Raw genomic sequence first — 24571 nt, 5'->3', positions numbered from 1 at the left:
CCTCACCGCAAAACGCAACGGTAGACCTAATTTAGCAACAATATTTTCTATCTTTAGCCCATTTTACGATATTTACTTTCTCATCAAATCCTGCGAATTATGCTGTTATGTACCAGGCTGTCAGAAAACCTCAGGAGATCAAAAGAAGCTCAGCATTAGTTCCTTGTTTATATTTTGCAATGTGTTCAGAGAATTGAGTAAGTGTGTGAAGCTTGTTTGTGTTATCAGTCAATCTAAGTTATGTAGTACAAAATGCTAAGATACAAGGGAAATCCTGTTAGATATTTTCTTATATCAGAATGATGACCATTTGGATGCGTTAACTTTTTAATAATTGTAAGAGAAACAAAACTATGAACAGAGTTGTGTTTCTCTTACAATTATTATGTAGTTATTGACAAATTAAGTTTCAAGAACCTTATTTATAGTAATTGTAACGTTTTTTAAATATGGTTGTAAACAATGTATTATGACAGATATTGTACCAGGATTTCATCAAACATACAGGCCGCTTTTCGTTCTTAACGATACTAACGCAGTTACAGGAAATATGTACCTACTAAGAAAGTACCTATGGACATTGTTTAATCCAAACTCCCATATTTCATACTTAATTTATTAATAAATTATTCGTGTTGATCACTGAACATGCACAAGCCAAATCCATAAGCCACTACCGGTGTTAAGCAATACAAATATTATGAAACACCAATTTGCACCTCCTGTGAACTAAATTAAATCGCTCTTATTGCATATACATAAGGGCTAGAGTGGCTCAGAGTATAAGGATTTAATGGTTATTGACTTTTAACTCTTAATCAATTTGAGCTCGATTCTCTCGTCTTGAGGTTTGATTTAATTTTACTGTTTGTGGTCCAAGTGTATATCTACCATATGAACATGGTATTTTAATATTATAACGAAACATTTTTACGTTTAAAACTGAAATTTATTTTACATACTAATGACTAATATGTATAATAAATTATGTACCTAAGTCAAATAACCAGTGCAATTTATTTTTGTAAAATTCGAAAATATTTTTCAGTAAAACCTATTTATCTATGTATTTGTTTATGCAGCCAAAATCTTATATTCAAATCAATAATATATGCATAACTATAAACTAGATATCTAACTATAAAATCAGAAAAAAATGCTATTAGCTGCCTTCCCCAGTAAATATTTAACTTAGTAATAAAAACTACTAATAGGAAAAAGGAAATGTTATTTGTTACTTTTAGTGCATTTTGGGGTATGTTGATAACAAAAAGGAATTTAAAAAATGAAATATTTAATATTGAAAAATGAGCTTCGAAAAAAAGACTAAGCTAACTATTTGAAAATTCTATTATACTGATAGTAAAATATTAAATAAAGTTTAGCCTGCTTAAGTGCACATAATAATTGATTAAAATGACTCAACTTATTTAAGGTCGATTCAAAATAATCTAACTTTGACATCGTGTAAAATTTATCGTGCGGCAATTAGGTTAGGTTTCGCTACCCGTGTCTGACACTCAGCTTGAAGTTTACATGCTTTGTGCGTGAGTTATTGACATGTTTGCTTAATATTGGCAACTATGGATTTAGACGTATAATCTATACACCTTCATCAGCTTGTTCGCATGTGAGGCGAAAACACGTTTGCTTAAGTTATGTATAAAGAAAGACGAAGCCGGAAAAGACTCCATGTACACAGACATAAAAATCTTAAGTAAAATAATCAAGAACCTATCCCATACAAGGAACATAATACGTACGCAGACCAATTTAATTCAAGAACACTAATATTAACGGGACATTGTTTAAAGCCTGGCCTTGAGAAAGACATTTCAGTTTATTACGGATGCATATTAGCCAGCAAGCATTGATAGCCTCTTTCGGAAAGCTGCCCAATTCATCATTAAAAAGATAAAAAGTAAACATAACTGAGTGTGACTTGCTAATTCCAACAAAAATAATTTATAATCGAACCTAAGTTAACAATCACTCACTTTGGGGTTTAGTCAAGATGCAAAGTCGTAAACTTAATTGGTAATAAGATGACAATTCGTGTCGACAAATTTTCATACAAATTAGTTTTCGGCTTTCCACCTAGACTCTATTATGGCATCTGGAGGCTCACCCTTTGACAGTGTATCAGGTTTCTACCTTATAATCTTTATATCGATTTTCATACATTTACGTAAATATGGCAAAGGTATTATTATTGTTGGTATATAGTAAGAGTTTATTGACCCTTTTTTGGGGCTTTTGCATAATGGATCTCTTCTCTAGCAGATCTTGCATTGTCAATTGCGGTCGAAGATGGGATGCGGTATGGGGCAAAGCTCAAATAGTAAAAACACGTTATCCAAAGAAATATATATTTTTTTCGTTTTGGCATTTATATAAAAGGAAGCCGCTAACGTTACAATTTTTAAAGCAAATTTTGGTACTAAAAGTGTGTTGATATTCAAAATTAAGTCTAAAACATTCATAGTTATTTATTTATAAATTCTAAAACAACGTGTATGCATAAAATTACACTAGAAAATAAGACACCACAAATTTTACACACATACACAACATTTATATTAGAACATAAGTAAGCTAGCAAGTGAAAGAATTAAACACCACCACCACACCACACCACAAAAACATAATAATAGATAAAAATTAAACCTCATAAGGAGCACGATATAGGAAGAATTTATAATATGTAAATATCAATATTTTCATAATATAAGCCCCGAGTTGCATAATCATAAGTCATATTTGTATTTAGAATTAAACTAAATTAGGTAATTGGAACATTATACACTCTAACATCATCTTAAAACCGTTTTATCAAGAAGCTGTCAAAATGGGTGGGCGAAATGTTCCATTTTCAAATAAAGCGCCATCTTTATTTGACATCTCGCTGACACATCTTAGATTTTGTAAGCCGCGTAATATGAAAATCCTAATTTATAAACTCAATAGTCCAATGTTTGGTAATCGGCCATTAAGTCTATAAGATATAGTGGATTTCTCATGCGAAAATAATCCGATAGTATTTTATATTGTATATGTATTTGAAATTAGAATTCATAATAAAAAAATCTAAATACCACGTTAATATGTAAATTACCCTGCAGATTTATAGACTGCAATAGATGGAAAAGCAATACATCCACATTGTTCAAACCTGTCATTGACAACTTGTGTCTATACTCTTGAAAACGGTGTAGTTTTATTATTTTCATTTCAAAATTAATATATGATCGGTGTAATTGTTATTATGACATTGCGATCTTTAAGTAGTTTTTTTTGGATTTCATTATCATTTTAGTTACTTCTGATAATTTCTCGAAACAATTTCTCGTTAGACGTCGACCCTGTAATAGAAAATTGTAAGACTTAATATACTACTTATAATGATGAATCGAAGACCTTTTTCACGGGGAAATGCGTTATGTGGGACTCGCCACTGTGCATGCCTACTAAAACCCCACGGAGCCACTAATAATCGCCCGAGGACACGGTAACAGCTTAGCCTTGTCCGCATCCAGCCATGCGATCAGCCGTTACAACTCACGGTCCTCTGCGGCCATGAGTAAGACAGATACCTGTTTCAACTTTATCTGGCCCAAGCTTAAAAGCTTCTAGAAAATACATATTCAAAATACTACTTATCTATACCTACTATGTAAGTAAAGAAATTTATCATCAATATATTATTCATAAATGGAACAGGAAATAGCCATTACAATCGAATAGCGTCGTAATCGATACTAAACGCGGAATCGAAATCGCATCGAATATTCAACACTCCGCACACGTCTGAACGATTTACAAAAGCTATTTAATTCGCGCCATCCCGTTGTTAACTTACTGGAATGACAAATGGCAAAGGAAAGAGTACATTTAAGGTGTAATTTGTATGAATACCGCCTCTAAATGAGCCAATAATGTGATTGTTCGAAATGAAGTCAACTCGCGTGTGCCTTGGCAAATGTAAGCCAATCCTTTAAACTTTACTAAAGCTTTAAATGTTCTTTAAAGCAAGTCAAGTAAGGTTCATTTTCATTGCATAAATACTTTACGTTCACACTTAAGTTTGCAAATCGGAAGGTGGCGCCACTCTGCAATAGATAGTGACACGGACATTGATAAGTGTTATGGTATGTGCTAATGTGGGCAATACTTGTAAAGAATTTACGAAACTGGGGTTTTCATAGACATTTTTGCGGAAGACTTTGCGAAGAAGAAGCTAGAAGACTTTGACTTTGTAAAACAGTAACAATTTAGTTTTTACATTAAAATTTAAAGTATTAATTGTCGTTTGGTAAAGGTTTATTTTCAGTTTCCTTTTTTTGCGTATTAATGTACTTATGTTTTCTCCTTCATATATTTTGTTAATAAATGTAATCTGTTCTAGCTTTGTACATTGTTAAAGTGTTTTGTTTTATAATATGGAAATGTGCTATCTGTAAGATTACTAATAAATAAATATGAAATTCTGTAATCCAAAGGTGTTTTAAGTTTGAAGATTATATCCTACCATGTAACCTGCAACACAGATAATTATTCTGATTCAAATATAGAGTTTGAACCATGTAATTTGTAGTAAGACAAATCAACAAAAACAAATAATACTAAACTATTTTAATTAGATATTACAGAGTACGGCAGCAACTTAAAACATTAACAAATAACAATATAAGTCTAAATCTTACACTCGAAGTAAATATTACAGATATAATGATAAAGAACGTGAAAATAAAAGAAAACCGGAAGTATTTTAAACGTGCTTCCCGGTCCAATGAGACGTGACATTTTCTTCCAGACTGTCTACGCTCAATTTAGAATCTAATTAATGTGTATCTTATTTATATTCGCACTTAATTAATCTTGATTGCATATATGCGATTTTTATGTATGTGGCTCATTTAATAATAATATTCTTGTTCTTTTTTGGTATCTCCATTACTTCAGATTGGCAAACAGTGTTGTGAAGCATATCTTGTTTGTGCCAGACGTAGTAACTCTTCTCTTACCTCTTAATTATAATATTCTTGTTATTATAATTTAGAAAGAAGCTCGCAGAGGCTTTTTCAAAGCGTCCATCCCATTTCAATATGGCTAAAATCTTCGTTTAAAACCGTGATTGTGATAGTTCTAATGTAATTATGTTGATTTCAATAAAGCTTTAATTATATGAAAACTAGAGTACGTTTTATATAAAAAATTCATTGTATCTCCGATACATAAAAAGCTGTCGGTGGTCCAATATTTATAGGTGCAGTCGGCATACATATTAAGTGTTCAGTCGCCACGCGTCTAGACAACGTTACGTTTCAATTTTATTGTAGTTACGCCAACTTGCATACGTATATTTATTAATTTTATACATATTTATTAGGTACATAGCGATTTATTTGTCAGCGATGAGAATTTGTATTTGAATGTTGTGGCGATTCAGGTTTTTTGAATCCTAAATTTGTTTGCATAATAGAGGCATTTCTGAGATCTCTTTAATGTATGTTAGCTATGTTTGTGCTGGTTTTAAATCCAATTATTGCGTATTCGTGTACAGTTAAAGAGAATATCGCGAAGAAATCGGCGTGTTTTTCACCAAAGAATCAGTTATTATTTATTATTATTAGCAGGAAATATTATCAGTGGGTAATGTATAGCGTAGTAGCGTTGCTATAGTATTTATTTATATATTCAAACTCAAACGCAAAATAACTTTATTCATATTTATTTATTTATATATACATTCTAAAACAAATCTAATCGCTTAGTTTTGATTCATACAAATCGTTTGATCTGGAGAAAATCAATCCCAAGGATTAGGATCATTTAAATATCTGTCAAATTCATTAAAAGCTTTACCAGCGAACTGTGGAATCGACTACTGGCGGGGGTCTTGAGACCTTGAGAGATTCAACCTCCAACCATTCTCAATTCGTCCCTTAAAGGCCGGCAACACACCCACTAAAAACGACGACTGCCTTTTTGGGCGTCCCGCAGGCTCGTTTGCCCCCGTTTTTATATTAAAAAAAATCGGTTTGTCAATTGACGAACTCAAGTACACACACACAGAGCACGTGTAATTTATACGTACGCTTTTGTTTTCAGGATCCACCGAGCTGATATGAGGGAGAAAAAGTTATGTAAGTAGAAAATAGGTTTTGTTTCATTATGAAAGTTCAGTTACAACGTAGATTTTTTCTATACTTACCGAGACATGTCATTGAAATGTAGTTCAGATGACATAATAATGAGTAATAACAAGATTAATGGGTAATAAATCTAAAAACAAGTATATTTGGTGAATTATGCGATCAGTTAGATGAATTACAAATTGAACTGTCCCACGGGCTTCTGTTCGTTATTTATTACTTGTGTCAACGAGTACCAAATTGAAAAATTCTTTACATTGAAACGTATTATTTAAGTGGCATTCTATATACCCATATGGTAACTGTATTAACCGTAAAGCTAACTTTAAAACAGTCGTTCTTTCCAAAGAAATAAGTGATGAAATCCCACATATTGCGTCATTTTTTATTTAATTATATCTAGAAATCTTTTTAATAGGTGAAAACCGTTAGGAAAATATTGTAATATTTAAACATTGACGAATTTTTCTGGTAAGACAAAGCAAGTCTGACTTGAGTAATAATGTAGCATATTAATAGTTTTGCGTTATCCTCAAACTAATACAGTTTGTATTAGAATTATTAAACAAATTTAAGAAATGTATTAAAGAAAAGCTGTGTAAAAAGGCTTACTATAAAGTTATTGATTATCTAGTTGATAAAAGGGCCTGGGACTAGTGCTGGGCAGGCTGCCTCTAATTAATTTGATATATTTGTTTTAAATATTGTTTGATGATTTGCTTTTTTAAAAGAGTACCGAGAGTTTTTTACGCCGGCTTTTTCTCTCGGCCTACACCCTCTGTCTTTACCGATGAGTAGGGATGCCTACAAGTTCGAATTGATTGACGTGGAATTAGTGATACCTAGATGATCTTATGTTCCAAAATAAACGTATTTTATTTTTTTTATTTTATTTTTATTTTTATTATAAAATAATAATAAATAAAATAAATTTGGCGTAGGCCTCCCCCAGCTCTCGCCAATGAATTCTATCATTGGCAATTCTGGGCCTCTGGGCTACTGCCCCGAGGTCAGGCTGATGTCATCTTGCCATCCTGTTTTTGGGCGCCCCTGTCTTCTAGTCCCATCTCTTGGAAACCACAGAGATACTAGTTGCTCCATTTCTCGACTTTGCATCTCAGCATGCGACCTGTCTTTCTCCATTTTATATGGAGTATATTAGAGAGAATATTCTGTATGAGCCAGTACATTATGATTTTTTTACTTAGTCTTATTTTAAGAATGGTTATATACCGTAGTCTAATTTTAATGTTGACAACATAGAGAAATGATGTGTCATTCAAATTATTGCCACCTTCAAACCACCGAAAGCATTCTTCAGTCATGTTAACTATTTTCTGGTATTTATCGAAAATATTATTTGGATTGCACACAACTGTATATCTTATATTTCACAGCTGTGGGCATAAATTCCTTTGAGGTTAACAAAGAATTGTGTCAAAGGATCAGTGGTTTGTTGTGATGGCGCTGACGAACTTAATGACAATAGTTTTATTTTGGGAGTTAATTAGACGACGTTTTAAGATTCCATCTCCTAAATTGAGGAAATAAGATGGCTAGACGAAAACAGAATAATCTTCTTAATACTACAGTCACTATTTAGTACTACGCGCTGTGTGTGTTGTCTTAAGACTTTTGATAAAGAGGCAGACAATACATATTTTTTCAATACAGATATTATATGTTCTAAAAACGCAAATATTATATGATATATGAGAATTAATGCTATGCTTGCCCAGATTAGATCTTATGCTTAGTTGAATCTATGCTGTATTAGGTATACACAAACTTTAGTAATTTATATTATCTGTAAAATTATGTGTTTAAAAAATGTTTTAGGGAGTAGGTGGCATTTAAAGTCAGCGCTCATCCCTGGGGTCGTAGGTTCGATCGGCGGCTGTGCACGAATGGACTTTATTTATATCGCATCTGACATTCTCTTGAAGGGTGAAGGAAAACATCGTGACGAAACCAGCTTCCCTTAGACCGGCGTCGAAGTCGACGGCGTGTGTCAGGCACAGAAGCCTCATCAGTTATTTATTAGATTGACAAATAGAAATGCCACTGATTAATTTTTATTTTAATAATTGTATTTTAACACAAAATAATTTTAATAATGAATGTAACAGGAAATCAGTGCTAATGTAGAGAAAGACTAATTTAAAGGACCAGTAAAATATGGATAGTCCATGAAGTGTTAGCGACAAAATACATTGGTTACAAACCTTACTATAGAAACTTACTATTTAGGAATTTATGAGTCATTGAATCAATAAAAATTGGTCGTGAATAATTTATTTTGCTTAGGAGCTAATAGCATTCATAGTCGGCGCCAACCAAATTTATGTTGATATATAAGATAACATTTTTCGCCTTTATTGGTTCGTGGGCGGTAAATGCCTTTTTGCCAAAAGGCTTTTGGGTTTGCTGAGAGATTAGAGGATCAATATGATAATTATATTGCTTTATCAGGGAAGGATCAAAGTTATTATTAAATATTGAATAGAAATCACGAATTATAGACTGTTTAGTTTAGTAGTTTACTTAATTACTTTTTTGTTAATTTTTCACAATTGCATTTGAAATATATAAATTTAACGTAGAACTATGCTCGACTCGTGCTCTCTAAAGATTTTTAGTGCAATAATTTAATTAGAATTATTTTTTTGAATAACAACTTTATTTTTGCGAAATAAATTAAATTCTTTTCATGTACTTTGTAATGTGACGTTTGTTTCTTGTCTTTTCGCTAATATAAGTATATCTAACCCTTCGTATTTACTAAATATGAACAAAAGAGATAGGGAATAGTTCTGCCCATTGCTCTTTGGCAAACTTAATTTTTTTGGCCCAAGTTTGCTAGCCGTTTAAAACTTGAAAAATGTACGTTTCGTGCAGTATGTAATGTATTTTTTTTGATAGCTATACGTATGTTGCTGTGTTTCGCTTTTTTTATTGACGTCTTTAGTATTAGATAGCATATAAGTCGAATATGTATATTCTTGGTCATATTAAATTTCGTTTCGGTTACCTACAATTTGGATATGGACTGTGGAGTTTGTATTGTTTTCAGACTATATTTTTAATAGTGTGCTAAATAAAAATAATATATTAAATATTAAAAAACATATAAAAGAAATTGAATTGGAATGCGGAACCAAAACTTTAGAAACATATTATTTATAAAGAATCGAATTATTGATAAATCGCGTGCTGACGTAAGGTGTGACTACTAGACTGTTATTTATTAACTTTCTGTCTAGATGTTAAAATGTTAAATGGCGAAATTCCGGTTCAATAAATTTGCAATTATGCTTTAAATGAATCACACAGTTTTCCTAATATAGGAACTAAAATTATTCGTTATTTTAAGTTGTATATTTGAAAATGTCAAATAACCCTGTCCTTCATTTCTATCTATTAAAAGTATTTAGCAAACGTTTACCGATGCATATAATTTATAAGAATTCTTACGGACCTATTTTATTTTAGTCTTCGTACATGGACATGGAGATTCGGAGTTTGAAAGAATAGCTGCCAAAAATTGGATAACGACGCCAAAACGTAAAATAGAGCCGTTAACATTGGATAGGACCGGCCCTCTCTTTCTCGTTCTTTGTATATAATGTATGTAAATAAAATGTGGATTAATATTGTTATTATTATATAGAAATTCAAACTACATGCATTGTTTTTACTAAATCCATATTAAAACATTTTTGTTGATGCCCATTCGATGGAACTTAATACAGAAAGTTTAAACAATAAACATGAGAGCGCAGTCAAAACTTTTATTTGACATTTAAATAAAACATTAATAGAGCGAGCGAACAGGTGCACTATCAAATTCCTGAATAACAAGTGTTTTATCTTATACGAGAATTTGCATTTAAGGCCGAATAACACTAGCTCTGATAACTTTTGTTCAACTTGCTTTACAGTATTGGTCGTCAGCTAACAAATTTTATTTTGTAGATTGTTGGTTATTTTATGAAAAAAATAATGTGGCGGCGTTAAAAATTTTAGTTTGTTTTAAAAATGGAACTGATGAAAAATGATTTGAAAAAGTTTGCGTTGATATCCGTAAAACATTTTTATGTACCAATGATAATAACTAAAACATAATTCGATTAGCTGGGATGGTGCCACTTTTTTCTGTTTCAATTATAATAGGTACACACAGCCTACATACTGCTAATCATGCATAAACTTATTAAATAAATCTTGTAAATGTATTTAAATATGCTTTTAAATTCCATCCACAAACTATAGACCATCAAAAATATATTCCGTCGCATAAAAAAACATCGCTTGGTCGTAACACGATGGGTTATTTGAGAAAATAACCCATCTCGATTGAGATATTTTGAACAATAAAACGTTTATTATGATATTGGTATCAGAATTAGGGCGTTTTTTATACCAATGCTTCGTTTACCAATAAATATTGACAAATTACAAATCGTTTATTTTTGTATGAAAATAACACGTTTCAATTTAGTCTGGTTGTGTTATAAGTTGGCGTTATACGCACGTAATTAAGTCTTCTGTGATCTGATTTTCACAAGGAAATACGTACTCTAGTGTCAAGTTTATTTAAATTTATAGTTCATAAGGTGTATAATGATCGAATTAGTTGTCGAATACACTTGCAAACTGATACCTTATAGTGCAACGTTTTGTTGAGTAAGAGTTTTTAGCCGATCACAATACAGGTTAAATTATACTTTAGGTTGCATTTCGATTTTTTCTGTACGTGTAATGGCGCGTAAAAAATCCAACAAAACGGTTTCTAATAATAAAAAAAAATGGCGATTAAAAAGAGTGGCGGAGAGTTTATTGCCAGTTCTTCTCTTCTGTTCTACCGTTCTACGTTCCGTTCATAAGTGTACAATGTTGTTATCAATGTGAATAAATTATTTTTGACTTTGAATTCATAGATTAAATACAAATTTTAAAATCAATATTTGATTTTAGAATTGAACTAAAAAAAATCCTGAATAACTTGCTAATAAGGACGAGACCTCAGGATGAGCAGGGCGGGTTCGCGCGTGATCACACAATCTTAAGTGGAGGACCAAATACTTAGTGTCCTGCCCTCGGGGCTTTAGGGTTGAACGAACCAAAGGTTTTTGCATATACTGTTGCAATAAATTCTGTGTGATGTTATTATCATTTACAACAATTAATTGACATCATAGACTTTGGTTAAGGAATTGTGTTTGTAAATTCGTGCATTAGGAATGTATTATTATGATGACCGATGATGTGGAAAAGTGTTGATAAACATATTGCGGTGAACATGCTGCACCTTGTGCTGGCGATTTCATTTCTTATTTTTGTGGATGCTTTATTTTCCAGATAACGTCCATTTCCGGTTGATATATCGAAAGCGTGAGTTCATACAGGTACATGGAACGCGGTTAAGATGTAGCTGTTTAATATTTGCTATGTTTTTCAACATGTTTTCGATTACATACAGTATTTATTGGTGCTAATTTAACTAAAATAAAATAAATTTTCGAACTCAGTTGTCAATCGTGGTTAAAAGTATTAGTAGTTAATAAAAGCGTTTCACACCATATAAACTCGGATTGGATGGATTTCGCAATTTTACACTTGTCACTCATAAAAATGTAATTAAATAGGAATGTGTGTCGGTTCGATGACACGACGCATCAATTTGTACAAATGTAAAATCACTATCGGAATCGTAAAAAAGTCGTAAAACAAGCCGACACTGTTTTTTATTTGGCGATTTAGACTAAAAGTTTGATATTTATATATCATTTTGATTAAATTTATGATTTTTAAATGGACTTGTGATTAAGCTATTTGTCAACTTCAGTTTCACGCAAAGACAGTCCAAAGTATAAATATGAAATGATAAAATAAAATATGGAAAATTGTAAGAAAATAAATAATATATTAATATTTTTACATAATGGTTTGGCACATGAACAGTCCGGGGCATGACCCATGGGGCAGTTATATCAGGTAGACATATTTCATCATCTATATTATTATTTTCTCACTAAAGAGGTATGTTCCAAAAACCTTCTCTCTCTTTTCTTCTGGATTTTGAGTGTAAGGATATTCAGAGTTGAGATTTATTGTGCAAAGTTTCGACATCGGTACATGTCGCCTTTTTCTGCGATGCACTAGCATGTCATAATCGCGCAAAGAAATAGAAATGTATATTTACTTATAAAAAGAACATACTATTTAGTTGCCTATATGTTATTGGTATGTAAAATAAAAATAAATCAGAGGCACTACAACCTGTTTAGGTCTTGGCCTCAGATTTCTGAATCTGTTTCGTGATCATTTTTAAGTATATTGGCAAGTAGATGATCAGCCTCCAGCGCCTGACACGAGTCGTCTACTTTTTGGGTTTAAGACATGTCGGTTTCCTCACGGTGTTTGAAAGAAGAAAGAAAGTCCATTGGTGCACATCCGGAGATCGAACCTACGACCTCAGGTATGAGAGTCGCACGCTGAAGGTATGCAGCTGACATTATTAACTCAAAATAATTGATATTTTAGTTGTAAGTGAAATTTACAAAATATTTTTGAAACTTAATATACAAATAACATTACAACAAACATTTAACAAAAAATACGTCATTGTTATTATGAAATATATTTAGAAATCTTGGACAGTTTAAACTTTCATTTCCAGATATTAACATTTCAAAATAGTGTTATTACTTTTATCAATTCACAATATCAAATATCAGCCGACTCGGCCTAGGATCACTGGGAATTAACGATGTGAGCTGGGAAATGTCCGAGACACAATAAAAGCGCAGTAATGTTTAACTGTCCACAATCGATCAGACACAGTATCGTAAATCAATGCTAACTCTATCTATACTTTACTACTAGTACTATAGTAGTTTGCTATAACTTTGAGTTTGCATGAAAACTGACATGGTTAATTTTTTTTACTGTAATGCCCCACTGGGTTCAAATAAAGTACTTCGAAACTGTTATGCATATATCGACAAAAATTTGGAAATAGCACCATAAGCACTGCTGAATATTTTGTATATTATTTAACGATACATACAATTTTATGTACCTACATCTTTTATATTTTAAATAAGTTATGTAAGATCCCGTCATTTAATTATGTTCAGGAACTTTCCAGAAACTTATCTTTTAACAGGTTTCTGCCATGTAATATTGTGCTCATACAATTTATGTTTACCTATTTTTATGTTTATAATGTGTCACATTAAAATATCTGTAAATAATAGTAAAAATATTGTAAATCGTACGGCATTTAGATCTGTTTAAATCTATGTAATTGTACATATCCAAAATATTATCTAAGCTCTTAACACACATTTTCATAATAACATATAACTCCAATCAGGTTTAGCTTCACAGCCGTTTTGTATTTTAAACGTTACCCTAACATACCCGTGTCATGTGCAAATCAGTAACGGGAAAGAATTATAGCCCAATCACAATGCCCTTTGCTAGAGGCGAGCCCATCCAATCAATTTTACTAATCTGCCCCATTATCTGATCATGCAAATATGTGCATCATCAATCACACCATTCAATGCTAATTTTGTGAGTACGAGATGTAACGAGTGACATACATTGCCTTTATGCATTTGTACTATATGAAAACAACTGTTTACGATAATAATATTCGCCAGATCGATTCAGTCGCTTTGGAGACTTCCCAACACGGGATCTTACATTCTACATATAAAAAATAAATCAAATCACCTAAGTCGAGACTGCTAAGTGTGACTTTAGTAGGTATGTGAAAATCGTGTGGAATCTTATATTATGACTATATGCCTAGCTATATATTGAAACGTAGAAACTATCAACACCGGTGTAGCGATATCGTTCGTTCAAGAACAATTAAAATAAGTAATTTACGTTTAACTGCACAATGCCACCCGTTAAAACACCTTTTTAAATAATCGTTAAAACCTAATCTAAAATGAACTCCGCCATAATTACGTTAATTTAATTTAGAATAGATAATTGTTTAATATTAATTACTTAATGCGTTGAGCAATAAAACGCCGAACTTATTAAGTTTGATAAAACGCTTAAAGAAATAAGGATTTTTACGAGTAACAAATGAGCCGCGATGTAAACACGAGGACAGATTAAGTAATAAAACCTACGTTTTATTGTTACACTATTTTTTTAGTAGAATTAGAGTACCGTTTTAAAATAAAAGTTCCAAAGATATTTGGCTATTTTACATCTCTTTCTTATAAAAGCACAAGTTTTCGATTTTTTTGAGTATTGCTAAATTCCCAGTCTTTTAACTATACAAAATGTAAATTTAGTATGTTTTTTTAATACCATGGTAACGATGTTATAACTATTAAATGTAACCATTACTGTACAGTTAATACAGTAAAGTAAGTTCATGTTTAATAATAGGAACGAACGATTATTTTTAAAGCATAATTTGATTGGGTATATAGTTTTATACAACAGAAAAAAATCTTTTTTTAGTTTTTTTGTTTTTGAAAATTAAGAATCGTCTAATAGATTTTGGTGTAGACGAAAAAATGGAATGTTATACAATGTATTATTTTCGTCCATTTTTAGTTAAAACTAGATTATGGTGTGTGTGCCGTGTCGTTCTATAGCTAAATTAGTCGACGGAACCTCCATACTTTGGACACTATCTTAACGACAAGATTCGACTATATTTTGTGAATGACATCTGAGCGTAACTACCGAGTGTTTTGACCAGACTTTATGGTAAGTTTAAGCTTCTTTGTGCTAAGGTCGTAGCTTTTAGTATTAACACGGTGTATCGTAAAACTTGGCATTTTATTGTCTTCCAACGGTATCTAGGAATAGCACTTTGGAGATTATAATTGAGAATTTTATAGAACGTGGTAAATAAGGGAACTTAATTGTTTTCAATGCTGTTTGTTTTATTTTATTTTCAGCTACATTACCATAGCTAGCATGCTAGAATTAATTATGTATTACAAATATAAATTACATTTTAATCCCAATATATATAACTTATATGTTTAAAAGATAATTTGAATTTGTTTGATACCCTATTATTTTTTTATATTAATTAAGGTTATTATCATCATAATATATTCAAAGCAGAGGAGAAATTAACCCTTAGTACAAGTAAATACGCTTCTTGTGAATTGCATAATGAAAAACTGATTGTAAATAGCATCTTTTATAATTGGGTCAGTTCATTATGTCGGTGACAACATCGTATTTGCCAACTAAGGGTTTATTCGAATCCATTACATCATTACTTAAATGGTAAGCTTGAGTAGTCTAATCTGAATAAGCTTAATTATTGCATGTTAACAGTATCTTAACTGTGTAAAGCTAACAAAAGGACATAATACAAAAGGACCACTTAAGGCTTTATTGATAATAGCAATAAACTTAATAGCCCCTACTTTTACTGATATGGCTAAGCGATTGATATAAACACGAGAAAGTACCAATGACTCAAGATAATAAAATTAAATCTAAACTTCTGTTCCTTTTTCACAACTCCCCATAGTAGCTTCTAATTTAAAGCCTTATTGTTAGCAATTAGTTGCTGCTAACTAATTAAAAATGGGTTCGGTTTAATGCATAATATGAGAAACATTACATAAATTTAGACTGTTAATATTAAACAAATTTTAAACAAGTTTTTCTTCTGCTATAAGATAAAATATTTACCATCGAATACTATAAATAGGATCACTTGAATATTGTATTAATAATCCTAACAACTTCATTGATACTACAGCATTAAAATGAGTAAGAGAAACCGTCCATAAATATGTAAACGTCGCCTCTCAGTAGTAAACCACTGACACTGACATGAATACGGAATAGGCAAAAGCAAATAATATACGGCTAAAATATCACATTATTAGATTTACAGTGAGCTCTAGCCGAGAACCCAAAGATAAAGAAAGCTACGCCACTCCAGGACTTAATTTACAAAGAGCTCACCCGTCGCTGCTTTCTAAGGAATAATTCTTGTTACATCTAGGCTTGTCGGAACACAATAGACTCTGAAGAACCGTAATTTAATTCCTTGCGATATGATAAACGTTAATAAATGATATTTATGAAAATGGATTCTGCGGCGATTGAGAACAAGACGAATAAGTTAAATTCAAACGTTATTTTGGTTTATTAGGTGTTAAGTTTGTTGGGTTAATAATTTAATATCCTCAGACCACACTGGTGGCGGTCCACCCCCGCAATCGTTACATTTGTATAGGAGGAACTGTGCGTGGGCCATAATGCCTCCTTGCAGCACGCCCCACTTCGCGGCCGACTTTGTGACTCAAGCACCGTGATGTATTTTACAGGCAAGCGTTTACTAAATGATAATATATTTAAAGCAGGGTTGTTCGTAAAGTTGAGTAACAAGCACTGAAAATAAACAACCGATATCTATGACCGTTTTCAATATATACGCCCTAAACAGGCGACCTACTTACGTTTTATGGAGCTGACATTATTTTTAATTTAACCTAGTATTCTGTAGCATATGAGCTCATTTCTAACTACTGATTTTACGACGGCAAATGAACGTTTTATATTATCTTTAGATTGGCTGTGTATGAAATGGAATTCATGACCTCCATATTAATATTTGCGTCATTATTACGTTGTACTAGAAGGAATAAAGTGAATAAAATAATAAAATCAGTCGTAAAATGATTCTATTAATAAATGACGGAAGATCTAATGTAATTTAGAGCTAGATAATGTATTGTTTTGATCTTTCCGTGTATTTTGAGCTGTTGCCAGTCAAGATCCATCAATTTCGTGATTGAACTTGTTTTTAAGATAAATATTGATTTATAGAAGATCACATAAACATAAAGTCTCCTTAAAAGTAATTGTTAGTTATTAGAATTATTTAGTAAATTTTTGCTTTTGTAATATAAGTTATTTAATTAAGAAGAAAACATCGAAACTCACGTATGCTCAAAAGGGTTTTATTTTATAAAAGCTAAAGTAAATTACATTGAACATCCCTCTAAACAAGTTCTTGATGAATAATTTTTTATCAGAATATATTTAATTTAAAGACCTATATATAGTAAAATATCTACTTTGAAAGGGGTTTGATGAGCTGTTTCACACAAGTACAATAAAAAAAGCTGTGAGCACTTGTCGTTTTAGAATAGCCAACTGACACGATATGACAGTAGTAAAGTGGAAACGTGTGTATAACATTTGTTCACAAATTGTTTGGTTGTCAGGTTCAAGTCGCCCACGCTATCTGCAAATGATTTGAAACTTTCATCTGATTGTATGTTAGTTATAATGATTACCGAGATAGACAGATTTAAGACCCTTTCGTTGCATACGGAATAATGTTTCATTGCAAATGTAGATAGATAACCGTATTGTAGAAGGAAGTAAGGATTTAAACCATAATTTAAGATTATTATACATTTTCAGGCGTTTAACCACACAACACCACACATAGTTTTTTTTTTTATATAACATGGGTCAAACGGGCAGGAGGCACACCTGATGTTAGTGATCCGCTGCCCATGGACACTCTCAATGCCAGAGAGCTCGCGAGTGCGTTGCCGGCCGTTTAAAGAATTGGTACGCCCTTTTCTTGAAGGACCCTAAGTCGAATTGGTTCGGAAATAATTCAGTGGGCAGTAAAAAAGAATATAATTATTTAAAATGTGCAAAAGCGCTAAACGATAAATTAAATATCTAAGTTATTACATTTTTATTAAGATATTATTGTCATATGATACGTGATGGCGAAGCACGCTGGAAGCTCTCTAGATAGGACACCTACTACTATCCTACCTAGGCGATGTAGGAAGTCAAACAGACTAGTGCTTGTGTCATGACGATAGCAAAGCTTCAAACATTGGTATAATATGGAATTTTAGGTGTTATATTCTTAGCAGACGATATCGCGAGTATCATCCTCCTCACAAGCACGAATAAATTTATATCTCTTTGATGTTTACATAAGCAGAGTTCACATCTCCTTTCGAGTAGTATGTCAACTTAGTTACAAATTGCAGCATTCATTTTAAATTTATTCGCATATTTTACGGCGTTTTGTAAGAGATAAGTGACATTGTTTACAGTTAGACATTGATATTTATTGTGACAATAATGTTTTGTATTATATAGAACTTGCCTTGGAAGGTTATGAATTGAAATTATTGTGGTTGGTTTAAGCAATTAATTGGGACTGGAATTTAAAAAATAGTTTATTGATCACGTTTTTTTCAATGTTCAAAGTAGAAATCTAACGTCAAAAATATAAATTATATTTGTTATAAATTCTATTTCTGTAGAACAATGTACAACAATAAGCTACGATAGAACTTTGGCGGGTCCGGCCTCGGTCAAAATCGGTCTTCTGGTTTTACAGAGTTTCTGTTTTCACTTATATTTAATAGATCCATCTGAATTTTTATAACCAAAGAACGGAACACTACCCAAAATTGGCTATTTAAATTCCCATTTGAATCCGTTAACCGTTTTTAAACTTTAGTGCTTAAGAACCCAACTACAATATATACACCAGTTATTCAAAAGGTCTTTTAAATTCATTCACTAAATTAAACTTTCCAAATAAAAACAAATAACAGATAAATTATATTGTAATACAAGTACACGACAGTGTTAATCTATTTGAGTCTGCTTCTATTTCTGAGAGCGACATGCCGCGCTAACTCGACGCTGATTTGAAACAACACTTCGCACCATTTAGCACGGCATTTAATAGAAATTGGAATATCAACAATTTATACTTTTCTACTAATACTTTTGACAGTGTCGTGGATACGGTATAATACATTCTTACTAAAGAACCGCCGTTGGTTCTCACGATCGCATGCTCTGATAAGGGTGGATCTACGAATATTTTAGGGATTTATCTAAAGGCTTTTGGGCTGCAGCCTAGGGCCCCATTTATAAAAAGGGCGCCTAGATCCCACTTTTATTTTTTACATATAACTGAAATTAAATAAAAATCTCATAATAAGATTGGAATCCTTAAGATCAATCAACGCATGTGCGATACGCGTCCATCGAACGGAACAGCGAATTCCGCTTTGTAAGTTTTTGGGTCCATGTATTTTATCACCTGTGCGTCCACTTTAGGGGACTTCCCCGTAATATTTCAAAGTCCCAAAAATTCCCTATTCCCCCCATGTGCTCTAATGATCCATGATTTGCTTTTTCTCTTTGTTGAGGTGCAACTTAAATGAAGGAAGGTATTTTTAAATTTTATTAATTAATTTATTTAAGTTCACCACATCATACAGTACTGAATCTTCGGTATATGTTACAAACTCTTTCATCTAAAATTTATGACAATTTAGGTAAACATGAATGTTACAAAAAATAAAAAAAATATAAATAAAAGATTTACAAAAAGATGAAACAAAAATACCATTTGTTTTTAAATAACTACCAGAAAAAGAGCGGACTACGTTCAAGATAGGCACTTAACAATGCTTTCTTTAAAGCCGATCAGCCCATACAGCCGAATATATACAACTCTGGATAAGTACCATTAAATCGCGAAGACTTTGAAAGAGTTGGTGCCTAAACTTCTATGTTGGTTTTTGCAAATGTTTAGAACTTAGTGGACAAAATAATTAAGCATTTGTTACAGTACACAGTACAATAAGCGATAATTGTAAACACAGAAATGCCAGCGAGGTTCGATTCGTTCGGTTCGTTCATCGTTCTACATTGTATGACAACTAAAAATATGTTTTATATTGGAGTACTCATAATGTATGAGCAATAAATGCAACGTCGAAATTCGATCAGTTCAATATTTATAACAGCACTTCGATTCATAATTCGCGAACGACAGATATAAACAAATCGAATTCGAAGAGATATAAATCGATGTCATCAATTTAGATTTTCGAGGAACACTTACGATCTCTCTGTCATTGACTGCTCATCGGTTTAGCCTGGTATATGTAGGTAACTAATTAATAACTATTGGAAATGTAATAAATGTAGAATATACAATTTAGATTTGTTATATACATTTTTTTTCTTGTCATCCTAATATGCTAATTTCCTTGAATACCTATTGATCGGAATCCCTTCACGGGTACAGGCCTACATCTTTTTCCAAATATCTCAATCCATGGCTTTCTCCATTCGCTTTCTTCATCTCTTCTCCTTAGTCCATTCGAGATGTATGAATTTTAAACTTAAAGATCTAATAAAGGCATTTTTGCTATCATAAGTTTAATTAGTTAGTTTATGTTAGTCTCTTTAATCGTGCATTATTTTTTTTGACTTTTCAGAGCAGTTGTGATTGGTTTCTGCCACATGATTGTTTTGACACCGAACCCGTCCCGTTGTTTTTCTTATAATTAGTTAATGTAATCTTTAGATTAAGCGGCAATAGCGAATATAAAACAATTTTATCATTATTTTTCAAGACCAGCATGAAATGTAAAGTAAGTGTCCTCGAGAAAACATTCCTACAATGTCAGAAGGCCAACAGTCATTTCGTTTTACGAAGTACGGAGTTGTGTAAGTTCGAAATTACATTCTAACATAAGAAAGTAATATTTATTTTAGGTATCACCCCAAACCTTTAATTATTTTCCTTAACCATACCTTTAATAAACACTGCAACTATAATTATAGTTGAACATATAGAGTGTTTTTTATGAGTAGAACAATCGAAAATGTTTTGTGAATACTGCAGTATGTGGAGGTCTGTAGTCTCTGGTCCTTTGTGAAACAGGTGTTGCTTATATAAATATTAAATATATATGATATTGATATACGGTAATAAATGCGGTTAGTGAGATTATAGAGATGTTTTTCCAATAGATAAACGTGTTCATATGTTTTCCACTTAATAATTGGCCCCATGAAAAGGGTAAAAAACTACTGCAGATTAAAGATAGACATATTTAGGTGTTAACAAAGATACTAAGGATTGTCGATTTAAATAAACTACTTATTATTAATTTATTCTACACGGCAGTTGTTCCTGATAATGTCAATTGATAGCTTGCGATATGATAATAAGACATTAAGAGAGCTTTTAATATAAGATATTCCCGATGTACATTTTCTATCTTGAGCTTTAATATAAGAGTAGTTTTGTCCCAAAGCAAAAAAAGATTATGACGTGACCTGGAAGCCTGATCATTTGAGAGTATGTGTCCCCGAAAGCCTACTTATTAGCTGTTTAATAAATACTACTATTATTATTTTAACTCCTATATTGAATAATACTGAACTATTTTTATACAATGATCTTACGTGGAATGAAAATTTGTTTATGGTCTTGGTTTTTTTTTATAGAATCGGGGGCAAAATCGTTTAAGTCGCAGTTAATGTTACGAAATATTGCAGACATTTTATATAATTGATTTGCCTAAAATTTAAAGTGGACTTCTGGAAACAAATTGCATTAATTTGTCTAGTCATATCTTTTTCATTATTTTTTTTTTATTTATATTTTTACGATTTTAAATTATCGCATTGTAAAAAATCTGTTTTTTTACATCACCACGAAAGTCGTGTATTTTTTTGTTGTTTTCTAGTCCATATAATTTTTATATATGTCATTAGATCAACGAACCTTTATGAGAATACCTTCTAAGCCAATCTGCATAAACTCAGAAGTTATTGGCAGTAAGCCTCTTACATTGGATAGAATGCTCTTAAATTAGCTAAGTGGCTTTATCAAACCGCGGCAAAGTCGAGACAAATAGTTTCTACTTGAGATCTAACAAACAAGGAATAAAATGAAGTAGTTTTATATTTTTGATTGTTCTTAAAAATATTATAAGAAAGAATTCAACCATTGCTTGAGAATACACTTTCCATGTTGCGTAAATACGTTTCTTATCAATAAAAGAAAACATTAAATGACGCATTTCATATCATAAATAATAGATAAATTATTCTAGTTAGACTTTTATATATATTTTTAATATTTTTTTCACACATCACACATGTTAAAACTGGTTCAAAATGACATGAAAACTTATTAATTCATGACACTTCCTGTAACTGTTTGTATCAAAGAACTACCATGGGTCTGCCAAGCGTCCGCAAATACACATAAAACAATGTAAAGACCAAGACCTCCAATTGTTTAAGGAAAGGCGTTCTCCCTCCAAGGCCGGCAATGCACGCACTAAAATGGGTGTCCATGGGCTGCTATGCTTGTTTGCCTGCTATTTTTTAATAAAAAAAGTATTATTGAACAATATTTGGTCGTTAATTGTAATTCGCCTATGTAGGTATGTACGTAATCACCGTCTCCGTAGTACAAATTAAATGAGGAATAAAATGTAATAATTTTATCTGTTAATAGCTTTGTATCTAAAGCGAATTAACTGAGAGTAATAGATGCGAATCATCAACACTCACTTTCAGTTAACGTATTTTGAAATGTCAAGTAAACATTCAATCAGGTTTAACAATAACTTTACAAGAATTTGACGACATTGTGAAATACACCCTCTGTCTGGCTTCTAACGAGTTGATAGTAATTCTCTATGATATAAGCCGTGAAATTTGTTTCTCAATATTGTAAATGCATAAAATGAAAATAGAGTCAAACAATTTATTTAATGTGTGTAATATCTGGGTTCGAATAATTTATCTTCTTTTGGTGCTTCTAGAGGTTGGTAGGTATGTGTCTTGTTCTGTGCCAGATGCAGCAACTGTTCCGCAGACGCAATACCCGTCAACTCCCTAAAGGCCCACAGCTTGTGTCAGGCACATAAGTCTGATCATCTATTTACTTATTAAGAAAAGAAATACTCACAAGCAGATCGGAGGCTAACACCAACTCAATTTAGGTGAGGTCTTACACTATTTACCTTAGTAAATATTATATTAAAGTACTAAATATCCATCGTAAGCCTTATTATAACGTCTATGAATTGCTAACATTCCTATTTTCGGCTTAGGCTAAGATCCAAAATGATCGATCGGTCTTGTGAATTGTTGGCAACAATGCGTGCCGAGTAATACTAAATCACTATTATATCAAATTTTATTACAAACCAAAATTTACACGTGTTTTTATTCAACTAAAAGTCTAATTTTAATAAAAATAAATATGTGATATGGTAATGCATTCTTCATTAAAAGGTAATACTTCATTTTTTGGTCCGCGGGGTCTCAAAGTTGCGACGAAAATGCATAATCAGATCGCTGCACTGTGATTTATAGATGCTGAGGCAACAGAAAAATCCAACAAAATAATTATATATCTTTAATATTATGAAGTAAAGCATTAGAAAAAAATGTTACATTTTTTCGAATAGATGCAGTAGTTTTTGAGATTTTTTTGATACAAATTTACAAATAACTCCTATTTATAATATAAAGTATAAAGATCTCCAAACCTCTTTATTTATATATTATCGCAGCAAATAATCAGTGGAAGCAGGCCAGATTCACTTCATCTGCTACGCCAATAATGATAACGATATTGTGATAATATTTCAAGATCACAATCAAAATATTCAATCAAAACGTTATTTGATTGAAATTGCTACTCACATTCCTTTTACACACCACAATCACAAAGTAGCTGGAAAGGTAACCAAAAATTCAACCAACTTGTTGATGACTATCACGTGAAGTTGCCCAAAATTAGAATTTTTGGTTATATTTTGGTCACGTAGAACTAAGTGCTTAACGCCGCTGATGGTACGCGTTGCCGGCCTTTAAGGATGTGGTTGTAAGTGGTACCATCTTCTCTCTAATGCGACAAATTGTGTTCAAAATTAGCTGTTTGTATAAACTGATAGTGCAAGACGAGAAGTAACTCTTATAACAAAATGTGTGAATGATTGAAATTATATACATAGTTTGTATTTTCGTCCGTATGCCTACGATTTCAGAACTGGCAGGAAATATAGAAGGATTACGTTTCGTTGATCATTGTGATACATGAATAAAATACAGTTTCATTCGAATTGGCTTCGGTGCTCATCGAAATATTGTTGTGCATTCTACATTTTATGAAACCCTATCTAGATATATATATCGATGATAAGTGAGTCATTATGTCATTGATTCTTAAATCGTGATGCGGTGTATCGCGTGTTCTTAATACATTGTAATTTGCACTGCAGTAATTGTACCTATTTGAGGCTTTCACTTTTTGCACAGAACGTAATTACTAATGTGACTTAACCAGTCTAGACGATGGGGTCTATTCTAATCCATAGACACTAATTTTGGTTTGGTCATTTACAGTTATGTTTTTGTTCAATTCCAAAAGTCTGATTTATATTTAGATAGTTTCAATATATTTTATGATAGCTACTGCTGGAAGCGACCAAACATGCCTAATGGAATTCGAAAGTCAAAATTTGGTTCAGAATTCTCACGATATAGGATTAATCGATGTATTCCCACATTTATTAGGA

General features: G+C 31.9%; 1 protein-coding gene across 1 annotated transcript in view; it reads left to right on the top strand.

Annotated features, from left to right (window-relative positions):
* LOC111003515 overlaps positions 1-24571 on the top strand; it is a 129297-nt gene that overhangs the window by 24438 nt on the left and 80288 nt on the right. The window contains exon 2 of the mRNA XM_022274054.2: positions 6112-6146. The gene's annotated coding sequence lies outside the window, so the exon portion shown is untranslated. The remainder of the gene's footprint in view (positions 1-6111; positions 6147-24571) is intronic.

The sequence above is a fragment of the Pieris rapae genome, chromosome 5, assembly GCF_905147795.1.
Source record: "Pieris rapae chromosome 5, ilPieRapa1.1, whole genome shotgun sequence".
Classification (NCBI taxonomy): Eukaryota; Metazoa; Arthropoda; class Insecta; order Lepidoptera; family Pieridae; genus Pieris; species Pieris rapae.
This window is presented reverse-complemented; position numbering and strand designations above follow the sequence as displayed.